This window comes from Muscardinus avellanarius (genome assembly GCF_963383645.1).
Source record: "Muscardinus avellanarius genome assembly, chromosome: 15".
In the NCBI taxonomy this organism is placed as follows: Eukaryota; Metazoa; Chordata; class Mammalia; order Rodentia; family Gliridae; genus Muscardinus; species Muscardinus avellanarius.
In genome coordinates, this window is record NC_137801.1 from 20,027,343 (window position 1) to 20,050,231 (window position 22,889).

The 22,889-nt window shown below is 43.9% G+C and overlaps 1 protein-coding gene across 1 annotated transcript in view; it reads right to left on the reverse strand.

Moving 5' to 3' along the window:
* Window positions 1–22,889, reverse strand: part of DTNB (dystrobrevin beta) — a gene marked incomplete at both ends in the record, with an annotated part of 203,282 nt that overhangs the window by 125,924 nt on the left and 54,469 nt on the right. The gene's annotated exons all lie outside the window — the stretch shown is intronic.

Sequence of the window (22,889 nt, forward strand, 5' to 3'; positions counted from 1 at the left end):
TCTGGGTTTCTAACTAGATGGAACCCCTCAGTCTCTCCTTCCCCTCAATCTCTCCTTCCCCTCAACCTCTCCTTCGTGCCTTTCTTTTGTCTCTCTTACTTTACCCTTCTGTGATGTGCTCGGGACGATTCTGTCTGTTAGTTTCTAGCTCACAAATTTGCTCTTCAGATGTAAACAAAATCAGTCAGCCTATCTACGGAATTTATTTTGACAATCAAAACTTTAATTTCCAGAATCGATCCTAAATTATTTTAGTAGAGAAATTAACTTTTTTAAATCTAAGAACTGAACTACGTTTATTATAATACATAGCTCTGCCTATCCTGTCAATCCTATTTCTGAGATGAATTCTTTTGTTATTCTTGCCCGGCTGTGTTGCTGTCACCCTGGGAGATTTGAGCTAAGTGCCTCTAGCTGCAGTCAGGACTTCCTCCTGGGGCTGTCTACTCCACTCCCTGCAGCGTCTACTTGGGGGCAAGCCGTTCCGCGTGAGTGGGACGGGGACAGGAGGTGCCAGCTGGAGGAGCTGGTCTTCCTGGCAAGGGAGCTCGCTGCTCTCCTGGATTCACTGAGCGTGCGGCCCCTGCCCAGCCTGGCCAGCCATGGTCCCGCGCCCACTGCACCTGGCCGAGACCTCCACCCCACGTGGCGAGCTCTGGTGCCTCGCAGCGCCCGCAGCAACTACTTCCAAGCAGAAGACTCTTTCTAGACACGGTTGCCATTCTTAGCAGCAGTCTTTCCTGCCCTTGCCTTGGATTAGGATTTTCTTCTGCATAAGAATTTCCACTTCAGGGGGAATACACCCAGTGATGGCTCTGGACCTCACTGTGACGCACAATCACACTGCACCAACAAGTCTATTAAGGAAGCACGGCAGCTACTTTTCATGGAGATTCTTCACAGTACGGGGTCTACTAAGTAACAAACCACTATGATTCCAACTGGCTCCACCACAGCCAAGACATGAGCTACATACACACCACCAATAACTTGGATTGAACACAGGCAGCTTCAGCTTCCCTTTCAGTAAGAAAAAATAAATAAAAGAATAAAAGATCTGTTGGAATTCAACATCGAGAGACTGGGATTCCCAGGTAGCATTTACGATCCTTCCGTACCACCTCGGTACGGCTGTGGGGCCCCCGAAGTACAGACAACTGCTGCCTCACAAGCCTGTGATGGAAACACGGAAGAGGACGTGAAATCGCACGCCAAGCGCGGGCCGCACTCTGTCCCCGCCAGGCGGGCAGGCCGCCGGCCCCCGGGGAGGCCCCGGCCGAGGAGCCGGCCTCGCTGTGTGCAGCGGGCCAGCAGGGGAGCACGCAGCTTCATCTCACGACTCGATCCTCTTTCTCTCCGTAGACTTAACGGGCAGTTCATAGGACCATTTTCTTTAAGCAATTTGTTTAGAAGGTTTTTGGTTTTGTTTTGCTTTGCTTTGCGGTGCTGGGGATTGAACCCAGGGTCTCACACATGTTAGACAAATGTTCTATCCCCTGAACGACACCCCCGGGCCTTGTTTGGAGTTTTGTTGCTTTATGTGAGAATTTAAAGCAATATACTTCTGAGGATGTGAATAGATAGTAAAGTCCGCACATGGTAGGAGTGTAGAATTGCAAAGCCACCTTGGTAGCAGTATTTGGTGAAATTGAAAATGCGCACAGCTCTGTTCCTGGGATTCTATTCCTAAAAATAGGCCCTGGAGAAACATCCCTGGAGAAACATTCCACACTGCACAAGAAGACCTATACCAGAAAATCCACTGAAGCTATGCTTGGAAAAGCAGAAAACTAGACACAGCTGAGTGGCTAGCAATGGAACAAATAAGATTTGGTGTGTTCACAGAATAGAATTCAATGGCACTAAAAATAAGCATACAGCCGGGCGTGGTGGTGCATGCTTGTAATCTCAGTACTTGAGAGGCTGAGACAGGAGGATCCCAGGTTTGAGGCCAGGAGGATCCCAGGTTTGAGGCCAGCCTCAGTTGCTTAGTGAGGCTCTCAGCAACTTAGTGAGAGCCTGTTTCCAAATTAAAAAAATAAAATAGGGCCAGGGGCATAGTCTGCAGGTAGAAGGCTCATGGATTCCATCCCCAGTAAACTTACCCCACCAAAAAAATAACCATTTCAACATGGGAGATACTTTTAAAAACAATGTAGGTAAAAAAGAAAGTTGCAGTAGGATATATGTGCCATGATGCTATTTGAAAAAGTTTAAAACATGAGACACAACACTGTATATTATTAGTGGTCACTTATACACATATAATAAAGAGTAGGAAATACAAATAAAAATTCACCAAATTCAAAATAGAGGTTATCTTTGAGGGTAGAGGGAAATATGCTTAGAGGATATATAGGGGCTTCAATTTTTTCTATGATGTTTTATTTCTTTAAAAAAATATCTAAGGAAGCCGGGCGTGGTGGCGCACGCTGGTAATCCCCGCGCTTGGGAGGCGGAGACAGGAGGATCGCCCTGGTTTGGAACCAGCCTCGCTGGCTTAAGAGACCCTATTTCCAAATAAAAAATATATAAAATAGGTCTGGGAGTGTAGCCTGGAGGTAGAAGGGCTTCTAGGAACTCCAGTACCACCAATAAATAAATAAATAAATAAATAAAAAAGAAGCCGGGCGTGGTGGCACACACTTATAATCCCAGCATTCAGGAGGCTGAGACTGGAGGACTGTGGTTCACGGACAGCCTCAGCTATTTAGTGAGGCCCTTTGCAACTCAGTGAGACCCTGTTTCAAAAATTAAAATAAGACATCAGACGTGGTGGTACACACTTGTAATCCCCCTGCTTGGAAGGTGGAGACAGGAGGATCGCGCAGGTTCAAAGCCAGCCTTGCTGGCTTAAACAGACCGTGTTTCCAAATAAAAAAATATAAAAATAGGTCTGGGAGTGTAGCCCACGGGAAGGGTGTCTAGGAACCCCAGTACCAACAAATATAAAAAATAAAAAAATAAAAATAAAAAAGTAAGACTGGGGGTGTAGCTTGGAGGTAAAATGTCCCTGGGTTCCATCCCCAGTACCAAAAAAAAAAAAAAAAAAAAGAAAGAAAAAAAGAAAAAGAAAAAAATCTAAAGGAAATCTAAAAAACTGCTAAATTCAAAATGGCCTTTCTATATACTTGAAATATTTTATAATAAAAATGTCCTAGCTATTATTATTTAATAGCTCAGAAAAGACAACTAAGACATTCTAGGGAAGGATAAACAATGTAACATTTAAATTGTATAACTAATTCAGAGAGATTCCTATTTATAAATAAGAAAAATGATAAAGAAAGTGGGCATGGTGGCACATGCCTGTAATCCTAGTACCTGGACGGCTGAGACAGGAGAATCACAGGTTCAAAGCCAGCCTGGGCAACCTAGCAAGATAGTTTAAAAATCAAAGTGCTTGGGTAGTAGTGTAGCTCAGTGTTAGAACATCCCTGGATTCAATCTCCAGTACCATATACAGACAAAAAAAAAAAAAAAAGAAGAAGAAGAAATAAAAGACAATAAATAAACACATGTAAAATCAAATCTATTCTTACAGAAATATATTGTACTCTATAGTGTTTCTATGATACACAACTTGCTTTTCGCATTAGGTGCCGTCCCACTGCCATAGCCCCACGCTCAGGAGGTGAGGCAGGAGGATCACGCGGGCCCAGGAGCTGGAGGCTGGCCTGAGCAATGGAGGGAGACCACATCTCAAAAAATAAAAAGAGGGGGATTGCGGCATATCTCAGTGGTAAAGTGCTTACCTAGTGTGCACAAAACCCCAAGGTCAATCTCCTGTACCAAACACACAGCAAAACAATATATTATAGATGTCTTTGCATATCTCTACATATAAAGCTACTTTAGGTAACAGACTTCTACACAGAATTCCATAGTGTGTATGTACCATAATAAATTTAACCATTTCACTACTAATGAATATTTTGAGACTATCCTCCCCCCAGGTATTATAAATAATGCTGATATGATCTCCTCATGCAAACATCATAATACACTTGTATACAAATGTTTTTCTGGGAAAATTCTTATATGGAGAATTATTAGGTCAAAGGTTATATATATATATATTTTATAATTTAAAATTTTTCCTTTGATTGTATCAATTTGCCTTCCTATCAAGAATCCTCAAATGCCCTCTTCTCTACATCTTTGCCAAAACTGAGTAGTATTAATCTCTTACATCTTTTCTAAGTAGGGTGGACATAAAGCAAACATTTTTGTGATCAGGAATAATTTTAAACTGGAACAAATGAGAAATGCCAACTTTTCCTAGAAGTTCTTTGAAAACTGAGTATGTGTGGCAGGTAACGGGTCTGTAACATACAAAGGACTAATGACCTAATGGAACATACAGACCGATGAATAGATCATACAGAGATGCTCTGAAAGAGGCATTCAGCGTGCGACGGCGGACCGTGAAAAGACATCACTCAGCTCAGGGGATCGGGAAAAGAAGCGATTGCTGAGCCAACTCTCAAACAATATACAGAGGTTGGCACGGCAAAGCTGGGCGCAGAGGCGATAGAGGCGGCTAGAACAACAGATCCAAAAACGTAAAATAAGAAACCACGGCATGTCAGGTAACCACGAATCATTCCATACAGTTTAGTGCTATCTGTGTGTGAAAGGTATAAAGAAAAGTTGCAGACCAAAGACATAACTGTAAAAACTTTCAAAACACTCCCCTGCAAGATAAAACTTTAGTGTGCTGTCGGTCATCTTTGTTTGGGAAGCTGCTCCTAGCATACCCGGAGCAGACAGTTCCAGATGCACGGAGCAGAGGACAAGGCCGGAGGTGACCAGTACTTCAGCTTTGAGCAAACAGGATGTAGCTGGTCAAAACAAAAGAGTGTGCCAGATACAGAAGTGGGCTCTCAGGCAGGCGGCGTCCCAGAGAAGACCAGGCTGGGGCCAGAAGGACGCCCGTGCGCTTCCGTGTACGCTAAAGTTTACCCAACCTGCCCAGGACAGAAAGCGCCCTGCCTGGCTGTCCACGGTGTGGCTGCGCCTGGCACACGCTGTCTCCAGAGCTGCCATGAACACCGCCACAGGTCAGGACGGGCAGCCAGCAGCCAAGTGACGCCCCACGGGGCGCAGACCCCCCGAAAGTCAGCAGGAGAGGCCCTCGCCGCCACTGCTCAGCACGGCCCATTTTCCAACTTGTCTGTTTATGAGAAATTCCTGGGCACTTGTTTAAAAAAAAAAAAAACAAAGCAGACACCTCTGCCTCCACGCAGACCTACCAAGAAAAGCTTCCCAGGGAAGGGCCTGGTACTTTGTGTGTGTGACAAGCAGTCTGGAAAACTCTTTTTAGGAAGCGTTGGGAAGCACTGCCTTACAAGTTCCTGTCAGGGGAGGCGGAGGAGGGAAGGGGCTGGCTGGCCTTTCTCTCTCGGTCTCCCCAGCAGCCCGTGGCAGCAGTGACCATGGACCAGAGCCGGCGGGCTGTGTGGAGCCAGGAGCAGTGGCCGGCGGCCACAGCTCCCACGGCTGATGGGGACTCGGCAGGACCGCAGATGAGTAAGGAACAAGTCCTTGAAAATGTAGAACTGCGTGGTGGCACACAAGCTTGTAAGCTTGTAAGCTTGGGAGGCGGAGATAGGAGGATTGCGCAGGTTCAAAGCCAGCCAGGCTGGCTGAAGAGACCCTGTTTCCAAAAATTTTAAAAAGTATAAAATAGGTCTGGGAGTGTAGCCCGGAGGTAGAAGGGCTTCCAGGAACCCCAGTACCACCAAAAAAAGAAAAAGAAAGAAAGGAAGGAAGGAAGGAAGGAAGGAAGGAAAAGAAAATGTAGAACTGGGAGTCATAGGAAAAAAGAAGGCAGGCCCAAGGAGGGCCATCCCTGTGTTCGGGGCGAAACAATACGGTACAGATGGAGTCGACGGCCTAGAGAAGAAAGAGGTTCTGCCTACTGTTATCCGACAAAACCTGCCCGGCCCCTATTCATGGTAGTACACCTGAGGCCTGCCACATCCGCCCTTTCAGTGTGCGACATTCTTGAAGAGAAGACTGCACCTGTTTTGGGTATCAGCACCCCGAAATACCAGCATGCTGCTGACGAGTATTACTGGATGAAGGATAAGGAGGAGGAGGAGGAGAACAGCACGTCTGAGAAAGCAGACGGTATCACCAGAATGAGCCGCAGGCCGGCTCCACTGCTTAGGTCCGTCAGCCAGAAACAGCAGTGTCCAGTGCATTCGTGAGTCTTTATTTTGAAATGGAGGAATACTGCAAAGTAATTATGGAAAAAAAAAAACCCAATCTCTGTCCCACCACAGAATGAAATGACTATCAAAGTTCAAACTCTAGAGTTCATTTTTTAGTACCATGAACCCTCACAATCTCTATTCAGAGGTAATTAATATAATTATTTATAATGAAGTTATCTGGAAAGGGGCTATTTCTCTGCCTGCTGGATTATTTGCGGTCTTTACAAAGTTATATAATATGAAGCTGATTTTGGAAATATTCCTGAATGTATGTAGAGAACCTGATAAGATGTACAGATAACTTTGATTTACAAGTAAATGTGGACACAGAAGAATGTGGAGTATTCTAGATACGCCGGTCTTAAACGCGTTTCCACTAACTTAAAAGAGCTTTTAGAGCCAGGTGTAGTGGTGCACATACGTACTCTCAGTACTTGGGAGGCTGGGACAGGAGGACCACAGGTTTGAAACCAGCCTCAGCAGCTTAGGGAGAACATGTTTTAAAATAAAACAAAAAGGGCTGGCAGTGTAGCTCAGAAGTAGAATATCCCTGGATTAAATCTCCAGCTCCCCCTAAAAAAGAGCTTTTAAAAATTAATGGATATTAAAAGCTTTCCAAACAGAGTTAGACTTTCAATCATAAACTTATAAAATGCACAGATTAAAAGAAACTCAAAGCACGTGCAGTGGGCTGTTCTGCGGATCCATGGCATGGCAAGTCGTGCACGTGACGGCAACCGTTTTATTCAAGAATGTAAACTATATAGCTTAGTGCTTAAAGGACAAGTCTTCATAATGTGTCAATGCCACCATAAATTATAGTTTAATAACAGCTCTAAAATGTGTTAACCTGACCTCTTACTTTCGATTTGTTTTTGAGATAGTACCTCCGAATCAGGTATCTGGTTATCAAGTCTAAAGGTGATCTATCTTCTGGATCTTTGCTCCTTAAAGGTAGCGATATCTAAGCGTTAATCTACAACCTTTTCTGATTGTAGAAGGAAGAGAGTGATGTACACAGGCTTTATGTTTCTTGAATTTTACTTTCACTAGCTGTCCAGGAGTGGCCAGCTTTTAATGTTTATATAGTTATTCACTATGTCTTAAATTTTTATACCTTTTTGTTTATACAAACTGTAAAATTTCCCGTAAATATTAATAGAAAAAAATTCTTGTCAACACAAAGAAGTCAAAACAGAGAGGAGAATAACTATCAAAGAGGGATTCATTAACTAGAGGTGATGATATACCTATAAGTCCAAGAAAATGCACTGAAAAATTATTAGAGCTATGCACTGATAGAAGAGCCGGTGAGTCTTCTGTGTGGAAATGTCTGAGGCCCGTGAGCAGAGGCTCAGACAACAAGTGTGGGCTGGAATGAAGAACTGCAGAGGAAGCCGGGTGTGGGGCGCACGCTTGTAACCCCAGTACTTGGGAGGCTGAGACAGGAGGGTCGTGGCCAGCCTCAGCTACATAGTAAGGCCCTCTGCAACTAGTGAGACCCTGTTTTCTTTTCTTTTTTTTTTTTTTGGGTGGTACTGGGGTTCCTGGAAGCCCTTCTACATCCGGGCTACACTCCCAGACCTATTTTATATTTTTATTTAGAAACAGGGTCTCCTAAACCAGCACGCGCAGCTGGCTTCGAACCTGCGCGATCCTCCTGTCTCTGCCTCCCAAGCGCGGGGATTACAAGCGTGCGCCACCACGCCCGGCTGAGACCCTGTTTTCAAATAAAGAATAAAAATAGGGCTGGGGGTGTAGCTTGGAAGTAGAATGTCCCTGGGTTCAACCCCAGTACCAAAAAAAAAAAAAAAAAAAAAAAAAGAACTGCAGAGATCTGTCGGTGTTAGGGCGGGGGACATTAAAACCTGGAACCGCTTGCAAACGTTCAGGGGGAAGGTGCTGGGGACAAGACAAGACAGCTCAGGAGGAACTGATGGAGAGCGGAGTGTGTGGTTTACAGAAAGAGATCAAAAGGCCTCCTGAATAAATAACACACGAATGTATTATAATTGGACACTCTGTTGTCATTACATGGGATAAAATGTAATGACTATTCAATAAACATTCATTAGATGTATCTAGAGAAAGAGCCCCAAATCTGTATGTCTAGACCTCAGAAAGCCCTAGGTATATGGCAGCAATCAAAGAACAGCAATGCACAGGGGAGGGTCCCACAGGACCCGCGGATTTTCCTCACATATGGAAGCGCAGCTCTGGCGGCCACCTGTAAGGATCAAAAAAGATCTAACGCTGAAGAATGGGCTGGGGGTGAGTGCTGACAGCGAGGGGAAATTGCTCATGAAGAACTGCCTGGCTGCAGCCTTACTCCCTGTACTGGCAAAACCTCCCTGTCATCTCTTTGCTCTAAGAATAATCAGGCTATGGCAGAAAAAAAAAAAAAACCAATTGACACACCAATCCTTTCTTTGATAAGCATCCATCTCTTCAAACAGCTGGGTCCATTTCAAATGATCTGTTTTCAAACTCAGCACTTTTGCAGCTGTAAATGGATTCAAGACTAATAGTGCTGCCAGATACCATTGCAGAATTGGGTTCAGATGGTTGAAAAAAAAATCAGTATTTAAAACATCCTAAGCTGATCGGTGTTGTCAAGAGACCTCTAGTCTATTCCCTGAGATGGTGCTAGGAAGTCCAAAATTTCAGAGCAAGGCCCTTGGTGGAAGAAGCAGGCTCATCCCGGCAATACTCTGGATCTTCTCTCCTAATATCTTCTACTAATCCTCAAATCTCAAACCCTCCTACTGATGTGTGGATACACAGTCTCCATTCTCTAGAGTATATATTTAGAATCAGAACGGCTGGGTCACATGGTAGCTCTATGCTCAGCATGACGAGGGCATGCTAAGCTTTTTTTCCAATGTGGCTGTTCCACTTTACACGCCACTAGCAGTGGGAGGGCTCTAATTTCTCCATCCTCGCCAACACTTGGTATTGTCCATCTTTTTACGTTAGCCTTTGTCGTGGACGTGGAATGGCATCTCCTGTGTTTTGATTTGCACTTCCCTAATGACCAACCGTGGCGAACACCTGTTTGTGCTTTTGAACATCTGACATCTTCTTTGGAGAAATGTGTATTCAGAACCTTTGCCCATCATCGCCCCTAGCTTATTATCTTTTTATTTATATTGTAAAAACACATAAGATAAAATTTACCATCCTAATAATTTTTAGGCACCCAGGTCAGTAGATAGTGTTAGATATATTCACACTGTTGTGAAGTAGATCTCGGGAACTTTTCATCTTGCAACTCTGAAACTTTAGACTCATTAAACAACTATTAACCACTTTCCCCCTCCAGCCTCTTGTAATCTAGCCTCATAATCACCATTCCACTTGTCCTCTGCCCATTTTTATATTGAATTATTTGGGGGATTTGTAATTATTTCTGCTATGTATTAATAGTTCTTTATAATTCGGGATATAATTCCCTGGTTAGATATATAATTTGCAAATATTTTTTCCTATTCAGCAAGTTATCTTTTTGTACATGTGTATGGGGATATACTGGGGATTGAACCCAGAGCTTTACTCATGCTAGGGAAGCATTCTATTACTGAGCCACATCCCCAGCCTTTAAAATAATCTTTAATTTGAGACAAGGGCCTTGCTAAGTTGCCCCAGCTGGCTGCCCGCCAACATGTGACCCTCCTGACTCAGCCTCTCAAGTAGGTGGATACAGGTATGTCACCACCACACCTAGCTAACTCTTTTATTTTCTTTGGTATCCTTTGACACAGAAAAGTTTTTAATTTTGATAAAGTCTAATATATCTATGTTTTTTATTGCTAGTACTTTTAGACATTGTATAACCCAAGGTCATAAGGATTTATTACTGTTTTCTTCTAAGAGTTGTATAGTTCTTAGCTCTAACACTTGGGGCTCTGTAATACACTTGAGGGTTGGTTGTTTGCTTGTGGTGCTGAGGATGGGTTCTCTTGCTAAGTTGCTGAGGCTGGTCTTGAACCTGTGATCCTCCCATCTCAGCTTCCTAAGCCCTGGGATAATAGGTATGTGCCACCGTGCCTGGGTTAACTTTTTTACACTGTATATGGTTGGGCTCCAGACTCATTCTTTTGTATGTGGTATCCAGTCGTCCCAGCACCGCGTTCTAGGAAGACCAACTTTTCTCCTATTGAATGGTCTTGTCACCCTTGTTGAAATCAACAGTAAATGTAAGGGTTTATTCTTGGACTCTGAATTCTACTCCATAAACCTATATGTGTATCTTCGTGCCAGTAATGCCCTGTCTTGGTTACTGTTGCTTTGAAATAAGTTTTGAAATCTCCAAGTGGGAGTCTCCCAACTTAGTTCTTGTTTTTCTAGACTGTTGTGGCAATCCCTTACAAATGTTAGGACCACGCAAAGACGCATATAAGATTTCCATAGACACTGCAAACTGTAGATTATCTGATGGCTTTAAGACTTCTAACCCACGATCACAGTACATCTGTCCATTTCCTAAGGTCTCCTTCAATGTCTTTGAGTTTTCATACTCTTTTTTAAAAATATTTTTATTGGTGCACTGTATTCATACATCATAATGGGATAAAAACACTTTTGTAGACATACATGCACACATCGCCCAATTAGCCCCCACCCAATCCTCACCTCACTCACTCCCCATCCCTCCTTCCCATGCTTGGCTTAGTGGTTGACATCTAGTATTATAGCAATTTATCCAAAATTAACAATGATAATCTCACATAACAGATTCATTTGTCTGATACCAAGCTTTTGATCACTTAGAGATAACATTTCAATATTTCTTTTTGTTTTCTTTCTTACCAGTGGATATTTTTTTCTTTTAAGGTGAAACTATCATACATTTATTTATTAATTTTTCAGAAAAAAATCTATCCTAACATGAAATATGAACTCTAAATACCCAAAACAATCTCAAAAAGAACAAAGCTATAAAATGTACATTTTCTGATTTCAAACCTTATAAAGCTACAATAATTAAAACAGTGTAGTACTGCTATAAAGGCAGATATATAAACCAGTGGAGTAAAATAAAAAGCCTAGAAATAAATTCTTCCATGTATGGTCCAGTTATTTTTGACAAGGTTTTCAAGAACATTTGGTGAAAGAAATAATAATCTTTTCACTAAATATTGTTGAAAAATAATAATTACATGAAAAAGAATAAAATTGGACCCTTACCTAACACCATATACAAATATTAACTCAAAATAGATAAAAGACCTAAATATAAATCTTAAGACTATAAACTTTTAGAAGAAAATCTGGGTCATAAAACCTCACAACATTGAAATTGGCAGTGATTTCTTGGATATGATTTCAAAGGCACTGGCAACAAAAGGGTAAACAAACAAACTTCCTAAAAAATAAAAAAAAAATTGAACATCCAAAGACAATGTAAACAGAGTTAAAAGTTACTGATAGAATGGGATAAAATATTCCCAAATGCTATATCTGAAGGTAGATTAATATTCCAACTAGAAATCCTAAAAATTAGCAACAATAAAAGCAAACAATACAATTTAGAAATAGGTAAAAGACTAAAATAAATAATGAATCTGCAAAGATAACCAATCTTAGTTGTCTGCTGGATGGAAAATCTTGTCTCTCTGGTTCTGGTGTGTATTACCTATTTCTTCTTTGTAGTTAATCTCTTTGAGTATTTTCTCTAGCGCTGGTTTTGAAGACATAAATTCCTTCAGTTTCTGTTTGTCGTGGAAGCTTCTTATTTCCCCATCTAATTTGATAGAAAGTTTTGCTGGGTAGGAAATTTTTGGCTGGAAGTTGTTTCCTTTCAGAGTTTGGAATATGTTCCTCCAAGCCCTTCTGGCTCTCATGACTTGGTTTGGGAAGTCTGGAGTGATTCTAATTGGTTTGCCTCTGAATGTCACTTGGCCCTTTGTTTTTGTTGCCTTTAAGATTCTCTGCTTGGCTTCCACAGTGGTCATTTTGACAATTATGTGGCGTGGGGATCCTCTTCTCCGATCCTCTCTAACGGGAGTTCTATAAGTTTCCTGGACCTGTGTATCGACCTCTTGCTCTATGTTTGGAAAATTTTCTGCTATTATATCTTTGAAGAGATTGTTGATCCCTTTGGTTTCACCTTCTTTTCCCTCCTCTATTCCAATTATTCTTAGGTTAGCTCTCTTAAAATGGGCCCATATTTCTTCAATGTCAGATTCCTGCTGTCTGATTTTTTTCTAAGTTATAAATTATGCGTTAGTTTTTTGAGTGATCATCTTCTAGGAGCGAGATTCTATTCTCCATGTGGTCTAATCTGTTTATACTTTGAATTGAGGCCTTTACCTCAATGATTGCATCCTTTATGTCTTTTAGGCTCTCTCTAAATTCTTTTCAAAGGTCCTGTATTATTTCTACAGTTATTTTCCTGATTTGATCTTCTGAAGATCTCTGAATTTCTGTGTTATCAGGTTCTGATAATATGGGGTTGTGGGCATTCAGTGCTCTATTGTTGTTCCTCTTTCCCATGATTTCAGAATTTTGTGCCTTCCCTGGGTCACTACGACTTCACTTAGGGTGCTTTGTATATCGAGTCTGTGGTAATCTCAGTCACCACTACTCCTTTATTGGGTTGTATCGCAAAGTTTCTGACCCAGGGAGTTAACTGAAGCTGTGCTAGACCGTGGGGGTGCCGGGCTTGGCGTTTTCTCATGGGAAGCTGCGACTAGGGTGTGGTATCTCTGCTACTGCTACTCCTTCACTGGGTTAGACTGTAAAATCTCAGACCCAGGGAGATTATCAAAGTCCCTGGGCATGCAGTACAGGGGTTTCTCCTTTAGGGGCCACAATTTCACTCACGGTTATTGTGCGTGTTGATCAGGAGCTGTCGAGGGTGCGGTGAACTCGCTGTTGCTGCTGGCAATTTGGCGCCGCTGCCATGCCCTCGGCCATGAGGCTGGCACTGCTGGAAATATGGTGCCGCTGCCACGCCCTCGGCTATGAGGCTGGCATATTTCTTTTCTGGTTTTGAGCTCTGTTCTGAGTCCCTGGAAGGCGTGATGGGCTTAGCCACTGGGAGTTTTAGACGTTCTTTGCAAGAACTGCTGAATTATACCAGAATGATCCACAGCTGGTCACTTCAGCTCCTTGTTTACCTTTCCTCTCTGGATCCTGGTGCTGTGAGGGAAGATGGTGCTGGCGCAGCCCCGCTGCTGCATTGCGGGCTTGATTTCTGGTCTCTGGTTGTTCTTCTGGTCTTTTTTTTCTCTGTCCCTTGTGTTTACATTTTTTATTTCTCTGCTGATGGAGTTTTCTGGCTATGAAAAGCGTTGATTTTGTGGCAACAGAGATCGAGTTTTAGCAGGGCTCGTAAATGCTGCTTTTCTCGGTCTCCATCTTCCCGGAAGTCCCCCTTTCATATTCTTTTAATGTGAAGTCTACCACTTCTTTGGTTAAATTTATTCCTATTTTGAAATTATTTTCTTAGTTTCATTTCAGGCTGTTCATTGCTAGCATACAGAAATAACTAATTTTTGCACACTGATCTTATAGCCTGCAACCTTGCTAACGTGTTTATTACTGTTAACAGGGTTGTTTTTTTTTTTTAATATGTATCACCTTAAGAATTTTTATATATGATATCATGTCATCATCTGCAGAGATAGTTTTAGTTCTTTCTTTCCAATATGAATGTATTTTATTTCCTTTGCTTGCTTAATTGTCCTTACAAATTTTGTTACATATCTTTTACCACAATAAAACAAAAGCAAATAAGCATGGGAGAAAGAGCGGGCAAAGGCTCTGGATACACATTGTCTTCCAGTATAATGCTGAATAAAAGTGGTGAGAGCAGACATCCTTGTCTTAGCCCCGACCTCAGGGGGAAGCTTTCAGCCTTTCACCATTAAGGATGATATTCAATCGTGGGTTTCCTTTATTAGGCTGAGGAAGTTCCCTCCTTTTAGTTAACTAATTGTTGTGTGTGTGACACTGGGCACTGAACCCAGAGGTGTTCTACCTGAACTACAGTAACTTGCTTGTTTGCTTTTGTTGTGAAAGAGGGTCTCACTGAGTTACCACATGCTGGACTCGATCCTGTGATCCTCCTAGCAGCCTCTCAAGAACGGGGACTAGAGTCATGGACCACTGTGACCAATTCTAATTCATTAATTTAAGAATCTTTTTAGATTAGAGTCTAAATTTCGGGCTGAACTTATAACCCTCTTGCCTCTGTCCCCTGAGGAGCTAGGATTACAGAGAAATGCGGCTCTGCCTGGCTGAGAAGTCCCTTACTATTCCTAACTCATTGAATTTTGTTTTTTAAAATCGTGAACAATATGGAGCTTTGTCAAATACCCTTTTCACATTTATTGAAACTATCCCGCATTTTTTGTCCTTTATTGACATTAGAAGGACACAGTACATGATATTGTTTTTTGCCTACTGGACCAACTTTGCATTCCTGGGGAAATTTCTAATTCTTTACGTTGCAGAATATTTAATATGCTGATAAATTTGATTTGCTAATATCTTGTTGAGGGTTTTTGCACCTAAACTCATAAGAAATATTAATCTGTAGTTTTCTTTTTTCATAGTTTTGGTATCATGGTGTCACTGGCCTTACAGAAGGAGTTGGGATATGTTCTGCTCTTATCTATTGTGGAAAATTTGTGAAGAACTGGTATTAATTCTTTAAATGTTTAATAGACTTCACCAACAAAACCACCTAGGCCTGGCCTTTTCTTTATGGGAAGATTTTTTTCCTTATTACTAACTCAATCTCTTACCTATGTAGACTTGTGCACATTTCTATTGCCCTGATTCAGTGAAAGTAGTTTGTTGACTGCTGTATCTGCTCAGTCATCGTCTGTCATAGCAAACGCTGCCATCATTTGCTAGCTCCTTTGCTTGTTTACGTAGAGCTTTGGTTTTTATGTTTTATCCATCCAGGCTCTTTTCATCATAAGCCATGAAGGCACAGGCTTTGTCCTAGGTTGTTCTAGGTAACCCCAGTACCTAGAACAGCGCCTGCCACACAGCAGGTGCCTAACAAGAACCAGCTGAACATACACGAGTGAGTGATTAAACATGGCATCTAAGCATTAAACACCATTACACATGGCAGCAAAGCATGGGGGAGGCCCTGTCTAATGGCTTTTTTCTCTGCAGTAGAGCAGGAAGCCATCAGCGGAAAGAGGAAGAACAGCGAGAGTATCCTGTTTAAAAGAAGGGAGGCCTTGCGCAGAAAGGGAAAGTGAGGCGGCCAGAGAATTGTAGCAGGGTTACTATGGCGAGGGCCACCTGGACCGAGTTAGTACTAACCCACCCTGTTATAACAGCCTTCTTCATAAAGGCTTCAGAGTAGGTCTTCTGTGAATTTGGTTGACAGATAAGAAAAGTCTCTACACAAGAGAGTTCCCAGTACAAGAAGAAATGGCCACATTTAAAACTAACAAGGAGAGCAGTGAAAAGAAAGGTCTGAGGGACAGAGAGAAAGAAAGCCGAGAGGTTAATGGGTTAGAAACTGGAAGGAGATTAGAGGGTGATTTTAGTGAGAGTGGCTGCACAAAGATGGAGTGATCACAGGTTGTCAAGAGAGGACGGGATGTCAAAATCAGTGATTTTGGAAGCAGAGCAGTTGGAGATGGTGAGAATGTCCAGGGTATAATTGTGGGAGCAAATGTTTGAGGTTCAGTAGAGATCATCAGAATTGAGGATGCCAAGAAACCGCAGGGCCGTTGTGTTAAAAGGTTCAACTACACAGACACTGGGATCATCTCCGAGGTGACCGTGAATCTGCTACCAACCCACCTGACCCACAGAGGGAAGAGGAATGACCAGAAAGTCAGGAGATAACTGCAATTAGGAAAGGAGGGAGACGTGGCTGAGTGGCTCAGAGCAGTGTCCTGCTTGCTTTTTAACTTTAAGATATTTGTGATATCATGTTCTAAAAGTGGCAAGCTGGAAAGCAAGAAGCCAAATAACCCCAGGGTGACTAGTGTAGGCAGAATGCTAAATTAGCCCTCAGCAGAGCTCCTCCTTGGATAGCAGCTTCCCCTCCGCGTGTGGGTGAAGCTTGTGAGTACGGCAAGCCATCCCCTTGATCATGCTGCTGTAATCAAGGCAAAAGGAAGACGGCCCTGGGTGGTCCTGGCCACACCAGTTGAGCCCTTTAAAAACAGCATTTCAAGCCTGGCGTGGTGGCACATACCTGTAATCCCAGTACTTGGGAGGATCACAGGTTTGAGGACAACCTCAACAATTTAGAAAGACCCTTAGCAACCTAGCAAGGCTCTGTTTCAAAATTTTAAAAAAATTTTTTTTAAAAGGGTTGCGGGTACAGCTCAGAGGTAGAACACGCCTAGGTTCACTCCTCAGTGTGGAGGAGGGGAGGGAAGGGAGCATTTTGCCGGCTGTTTGCAAAAGAGGAAATCAGAGAGGCGAACTCCAGCTGGCTTGGTAGAAAGGACGCGTTCCTGTTGTGAACTGCCTATGTCAGCCACATGGCAGGAGACTGCGGCGGCCTTGGGAGTGAGAGTCACTCTTGACTGGCAGCTAGCAGGAAAGCGGGACCTCAGCAGCAGCACAGCTGCAAAGAAACGCACTGTGCCAAAAACCAGTGAGCTGGCAAGAAGGGCCCCAGGCCACAAAGCAAGTACGGCCTCAGCTGACTGCTGAGTGAGGCCGGGAGCAGAGACTGCAGCCATGCCATCTCTGCACTTCTGAGCTACCCAAACGAGGATGTTTCAAGCTGCTATCTCTGCAGTAATTTGTTATGCAGCAACGAATGCCAAAACAGCCTAAGTCCTCGTTCACACAGAATTTCTCAGCTGGTGTCCACGGTCCCTCGTTCACTCAGCTGGGTCCAGTGCAGATGATACTTACACGGCCACCCTAACCTCACCTCCCAGTCCTCAGAAACAGCCATGTCTGCAAGGCTGCCTGGGCAGTGGAGCTCCCAGAGCAGAGCCAAGGTTCGGTTTAGATGAAGTGAAAGGACCACTTGGAGGAGGCATCGAGAGTGAGGGCAGCTTGCCTACAGGGAGCCGCCATTCTAGAGGGGCCCGTGAGGCAGAGGGTGACAGGAGCAGGCCCAGCACAGCAGTGGTGGGGCCTCAGGGCCTTCTATGAGGAGAGCTGAGCTGGGCCGAGGCACTGGACTTTGTAGATTTTGTTTTAAATTTTGTACTATTGCTTGCTACAAGTGGGAATATTGTTTAATAATTAAAAAAATCTTCCTATACACACAATGGAATTCTACTCAGCAATAAAGAAGAACAAAATTATGTCATTTGCAGGAAAATAGATGGGTCGGGAGAACATTATGCTAAGTGAGATTAGCCAGGCACAGAAAGAGAGGGGTCCTATGTTTCTCCTCTTCCGTGGAAGCCTGGGAGTAAACAGGATACAAGAGGGGCTGCAGATAATGGGGGAGAAAGTCCAGTGAGCGTGGAGGGGGCGAGAGAGTTCATGAAGGAAGCACTTGCACTGATGCTGTGCACATTGTGGAAGTACCCATGCCAACCTCAAGATCAGGACTGGGGAGGGGAGGAGTGGTGTGTGACTATTTGAAACTGGACAGAAATATGGCCAACAGTCACATCTTTTTTTTTTTTTTTACTGAATACATATTATATTTCAGAATTTGAGACGTTCAAGGAGACAGATGCTAGTCATATGAAAACTAAATATTTCTTCTGATAAAAATAAGTCGACAATCTTAATTCAGTCCGGTATATAACAACATAATTTCACTCTTATTATAGTAAATAGATTAATTTTGTTATCACTAATACCCAAAGAGCTACCCTGGACAAATATGAGCTTCTCATTAACATTTATTTAAAAACAAAACAATAATATTTGTTTAACACAGACTGTTAAATCCAAGGCACTTCCTCATTTGTAGCAGATTTTGAAGGGAGGAGTGACTTGTTTGGAGGTGGAGCCTGCCATCTGCTGGGCAGAATGGTGAAGTTTTGTCTTGGCCACCAGTGGATTACATAAGAACCTCCACTACAGCGCTGCACAAACAAAACAGTATCGTGGTACAAGAACTTTTTTTTTTTTTTTTTGGTACTGGGGATGAAACCCAGGGGCACTCTACCTCCGAGCTACACCCCTGGCCCTATTTTTTGTTCTTTATTTTGAAACAGGGTCTCACTGAGTTGCAAAGGGCCTCACTAAGTAGTAGCTGAGGCTGTGCGCGACCCGGATCCTCCTGTCTCAGCCCCCGAATGCTGGGACTATAAGCGTGAGCTACCACGCCAGGCACAAGTACATTAGTGTAAACAAACACAGACACAAAAACTTCTGCACGGAGCAACTAAATCAAGAGAAGCCAGATGTACCTTGGCAAAGTGAGGCTAAGTGGAGGAGAGGACGGCAGGGGACGAAGGGAGGCTGTGTGACCCCAGTGCTCGTCCAGTCTGGGAAGATGAAAAGGCCCCGCGGATGGGCAGCAGTGACCACTGCGCCCGTGCACATGGGCTCACTGCCGCCCAACTGCACGCTTAAGAGGTTAAAGGGTAAACTCTGAGCTATGTATATTTTACCACAGTGGAAACAGACAGCGCATGAGGGGAAGAGGTGGGGAGTAGAAAGAAAGAAAAGAATTTAATGAAGGTGAATCAGAAAAGCAAGTATGTTCAGACCAAGGAAAATGAAGGCTAATCTTAAAGATAATCTAACAGTGTCTAAAAACACAAAAATAACTATATCAAAAATAGTTTACTTGAAGCTGGGCGTGGTGGCACATGCTTGTAATCCCAGCATTCAGGAAGCTGAGACAGGAGGATCATGGTTCGCAGACAGCCTCAGCTACTAAGTGAGGCCCTCTGCACCTAGTGAGACCCTGTTTCAAAATAAAGAACAGGGCAGAGGGAGTAGCTCAGAGGTTGAATGCCCCTGGGTTCCATCCCAGACCCGCCAAAAAAAAAAATTACTTGAAAAATATTTCTCCAAATCTGAATCATTGAAAGATGTAAATAAAAGTCCTAGTAAGTAGTATTTGTCTTAATAAAAGTTTCTCTTATAAAGTAAATTTTTCTTTGCAGGTTTGGGTTCCACTCTTCCCGTTCCTTCTTGAAGCCACTTTTACCAGGCTGTCTCCCACCAGTCCACAGAAGCTGGTCTTTGCAGCTGGACAAAGTGTCGGCTCTGAGTGGACGCCGAGTGGCTTTGGACACAACCGACTGCTTCTTCTCGTGTTTTCCAGAACACTCCCCTCTCCGGGCCTCGCCCCCTCCGGCACAGGGTGCTCCTGTCCTTCTATCGTCATCCATTCGCTCTGCTATCATGTCTGTGGCTTGAAGTATATGCCAGTGACTCCAGTTTATATCTCTATCTCAGGCTTCTCAGCTCATACAGCGGCCTACTCAACAGCCCCCTATGGACGTCTAACAGGCAACTCAGAAGCAACATGGCCCAAACGGAGGCCTGGGGCCGGAGACCTGAGCCTGCTCCGTCCAGCCCACACCTCGCCCAAAGCCACGGGAACGCCATCCTTCCAGGTGCTTGGGCCTCAGTCTCCCTGGGCTCTTCTCTCACGAGCCACACCTGCCCTGCAGTGCTGATTTCTAAAACAGCCTGATTTAATCCCTTTTACCACCTCTACTGCTTCTGTCCTACTAGGTTTTGTTTTGCTACACTCTCTCTCCTAAAGCATCTCCCTGCTTCTCTCTTCCTTCTACTGTTTATTCTTTACATGTCATCAAATTGATCATCCTAAAATTTAAATCAAATCATGTTATTTTTCTACTCAAAATCCTGTAGACGCCACACCTCCCCCTGTAATGGCGAACCAGGGTCTTGATGACGTTTTGCTCCGTTTTATACGCATAGCACACTCTTCCCCTCCCACATATGCTCAAAAACCCCTGCGGTCCACTCGGTCAGGGCACCCAGAAGCTGCGGATGCGGCGGTCTTCACCGGGAGCGTACATGATGCCTCATGACGCAACAACCTATGACTAACCGGGCCAGTGGCCGCATCTTCCCTGCCCCCCGCAATACGCGATGGTGGGGCTGGAGCTGCGGCCGAGCGGGCTCTTGCACGCCTCCATCAGGGTGGTACAACCTCCCCACCGCACCCCCCACCCTGCCAGAGCAAGTTCTGGGTCTTTCTAAGTGGCCGTACAGCTCAAAAAGTTAAGAGTTTGCTCGGTCCCAGTTCATGGACTCTGTGCCAATACAATTCCCCCAGAAATTTAATAAACCTTTGATCTATCTGTTTCCCATCAGTTCCATGTGCCAGTAAACACAGAGTTCTTTCCTGGACACAATTCTCAAGCCTGATTTAATTCTCTGCCTCCACGCCCCTCGCTTTCAACTAACAGAAGCCACCTGGAGGCCAGATGAAACAAGGCGCCGCCTTTGGCCGCAACACAGAATCACTCGGGCAACTCTGAAAGCCTGTCTACGTCCTAGTTCCAAGGCGCTTGGATCAATCAGCCAGACTCTCCGTAGGTGAGGGCACGGCAACTCCAAGGGGCAACCAAGAACGAGAACCATGCCCTCGATCTGATCTGTGTCACAGGGCCGGCTGCCTTTCTCTTTAGTGTTCTAGGCCTTCATTACGTAAAGCCTTTCAGAGCTCTCGTCTCTTTCTCTCTAGGCTCTTTCCTCTCACAGCCCAAATGCCAGCACTTCTCCTTATTCCCTTTCACGCTCTCCCGGCATTCTGGCCAATCCCTTCCTACACCCACCTCTTGCTTGCGACACCTCACTTACTGTTACGGACTCTGCGCTCTCCGGCATTTGGCCTCGAGCTCAGCTGGTGTGTGGCTGCCCTCCAAGCATGGGCTTCTGTCTGTCCCCCTCCACTTCAATTTCCTCATCAATGTGCCACCTAAGGGCCAAGCCAAAGCCACACGTTTTAAGGTTTTAACAGAATCCCATTTCTAGTACTAACTACTTTATCAAAAACTAAAGCTTCAGGCCAGGCGTGGTGGTGGACATTCAATCCCAGCATTCAGGAGATGGAGACTGGAGGATCGTGGTTCGCGGACAGCCTCAGCTACTTAGCGAGGCCCTTCGCAACTCAGTGAGACCCTGTTTCAAAAATAAAAAGACTAAAAGATAGGGTTGGGGGTGTAGCTCAGAGGTACAATGTCCACGGGTTCCATACCCAGTACCACAAAAAAACAAAAAACAAAAAACAAAAATCTAAAGCTTCTGGATTAACACAGCTTTTTTAATCAACTCCATCCCAGTCACATAAGTTGGTAAATATCCCTACCCACCCCTCAAGGACTCCGTTTTCTTTTATTCCATGGCCTTACTTCTCTAGGTCCTAATGGAATTCTTCCAGTGAAGGTAGCAGAGGGTAGAGAAGGCACCCTGCCATTAACCATCTTCCTCTGGGAGGACACGTACCACCCTGTTCAGGTCCACTGGTGAGAACTATCCACACAGTCCCACTCAGATACAGGCGGCTGAGAAATGCAGCCTGGATGCCGGGAGAGGAGGAAAGCAGTGACAGTAGCGAGCCCGGTGGCCTCGTCCACTCTCTAGAACACAAGCTCCTCTCCGGGCCTGGTGGCGCACGCTTGTAATCCCTGCGCTTGGGGGGTGGAGACAGGAGGATCGCGCAGGTTCAAAAAGCCAGCCTCACTGGCTTAAGAGAACCTGTTTCTAAATAAAATATAAAATAGGTCTGGGAGTGTAGCCTGGAGGTAGAAGGGTTCCATCCCCAGTACCACCAAAAAAAAAAAAAAAAAAAAAAACAACAAACACAAGCTCCTCAAGGCGGGATGAATCAGAACCAAAGAATCTAAGTTGGCAGACTGAAATAACATTAAGTTATATAGTATAGTTACTAAAAATCAAAATAAACTTCCAGGTGCTAAAAATATACATACCAAATCTACATTCATATACAAGCTATTTAACACACTAAATTTGTCTATTGTCAACACATAAACACAGCCATTCAAAATACTAGTATAGGCACAGTGGACAACCTTCAAAGAAATTACTATTAAACGGATTATACATCTTTTTGTTTGATGTAAAAGTCCTTACCCAGACTCAAAATTCCCCCACACTGTAGGGTACTATTTATACACACTGTTGATTCTGAAAACAAGTTACACGCAGATGTAAATATTGTTGGTATGCAACTACCATACGCAATGGACACATGCATCACACTTCAGAACTAGTACCTTAATAATATTAGCTTCAAAACTATATGCTAAGCCGGGCGTGGTGGCACACGCTTGTAATCTCTGGAAGGCTGAGACAGGAGAGTCGCACAGTTCAAAGCCAGCCTCAGATACTTAGCGAGGCTCTCAGCTACTTAGTGAGACCCTGTTTCCAAAAAAAGTTTAAAAGAGGTCTGGGAGTATAGCCTGGAGGTAAAAAAAGCCCCTGGGTTCCACCCCCAGTACCACACACACAAAAAAAACCTATGTAATAAAAATACCTCTCGCTGGGCATGGTGGCACATACTTGTGATCCCAGTACTTAGGAGGCTGAGACAGGAGGATCACACAGGTTCGAAGCCAGCCTCAGCTACTTAGTGAGACCCTTTTTCCAAATAAAATATAAAATAGGTCAGGAGTGTAGCCCAGTGGTAGAAAGCCCCAGGGTTCTATCCCCAGTACCACAAAACAAACAACAAACAAACAAACAAACAAAAAATCTCTCTAATACTTTATCAGGGATGCAGAAAATAAGAGGTAAGTATGTATATAGGCT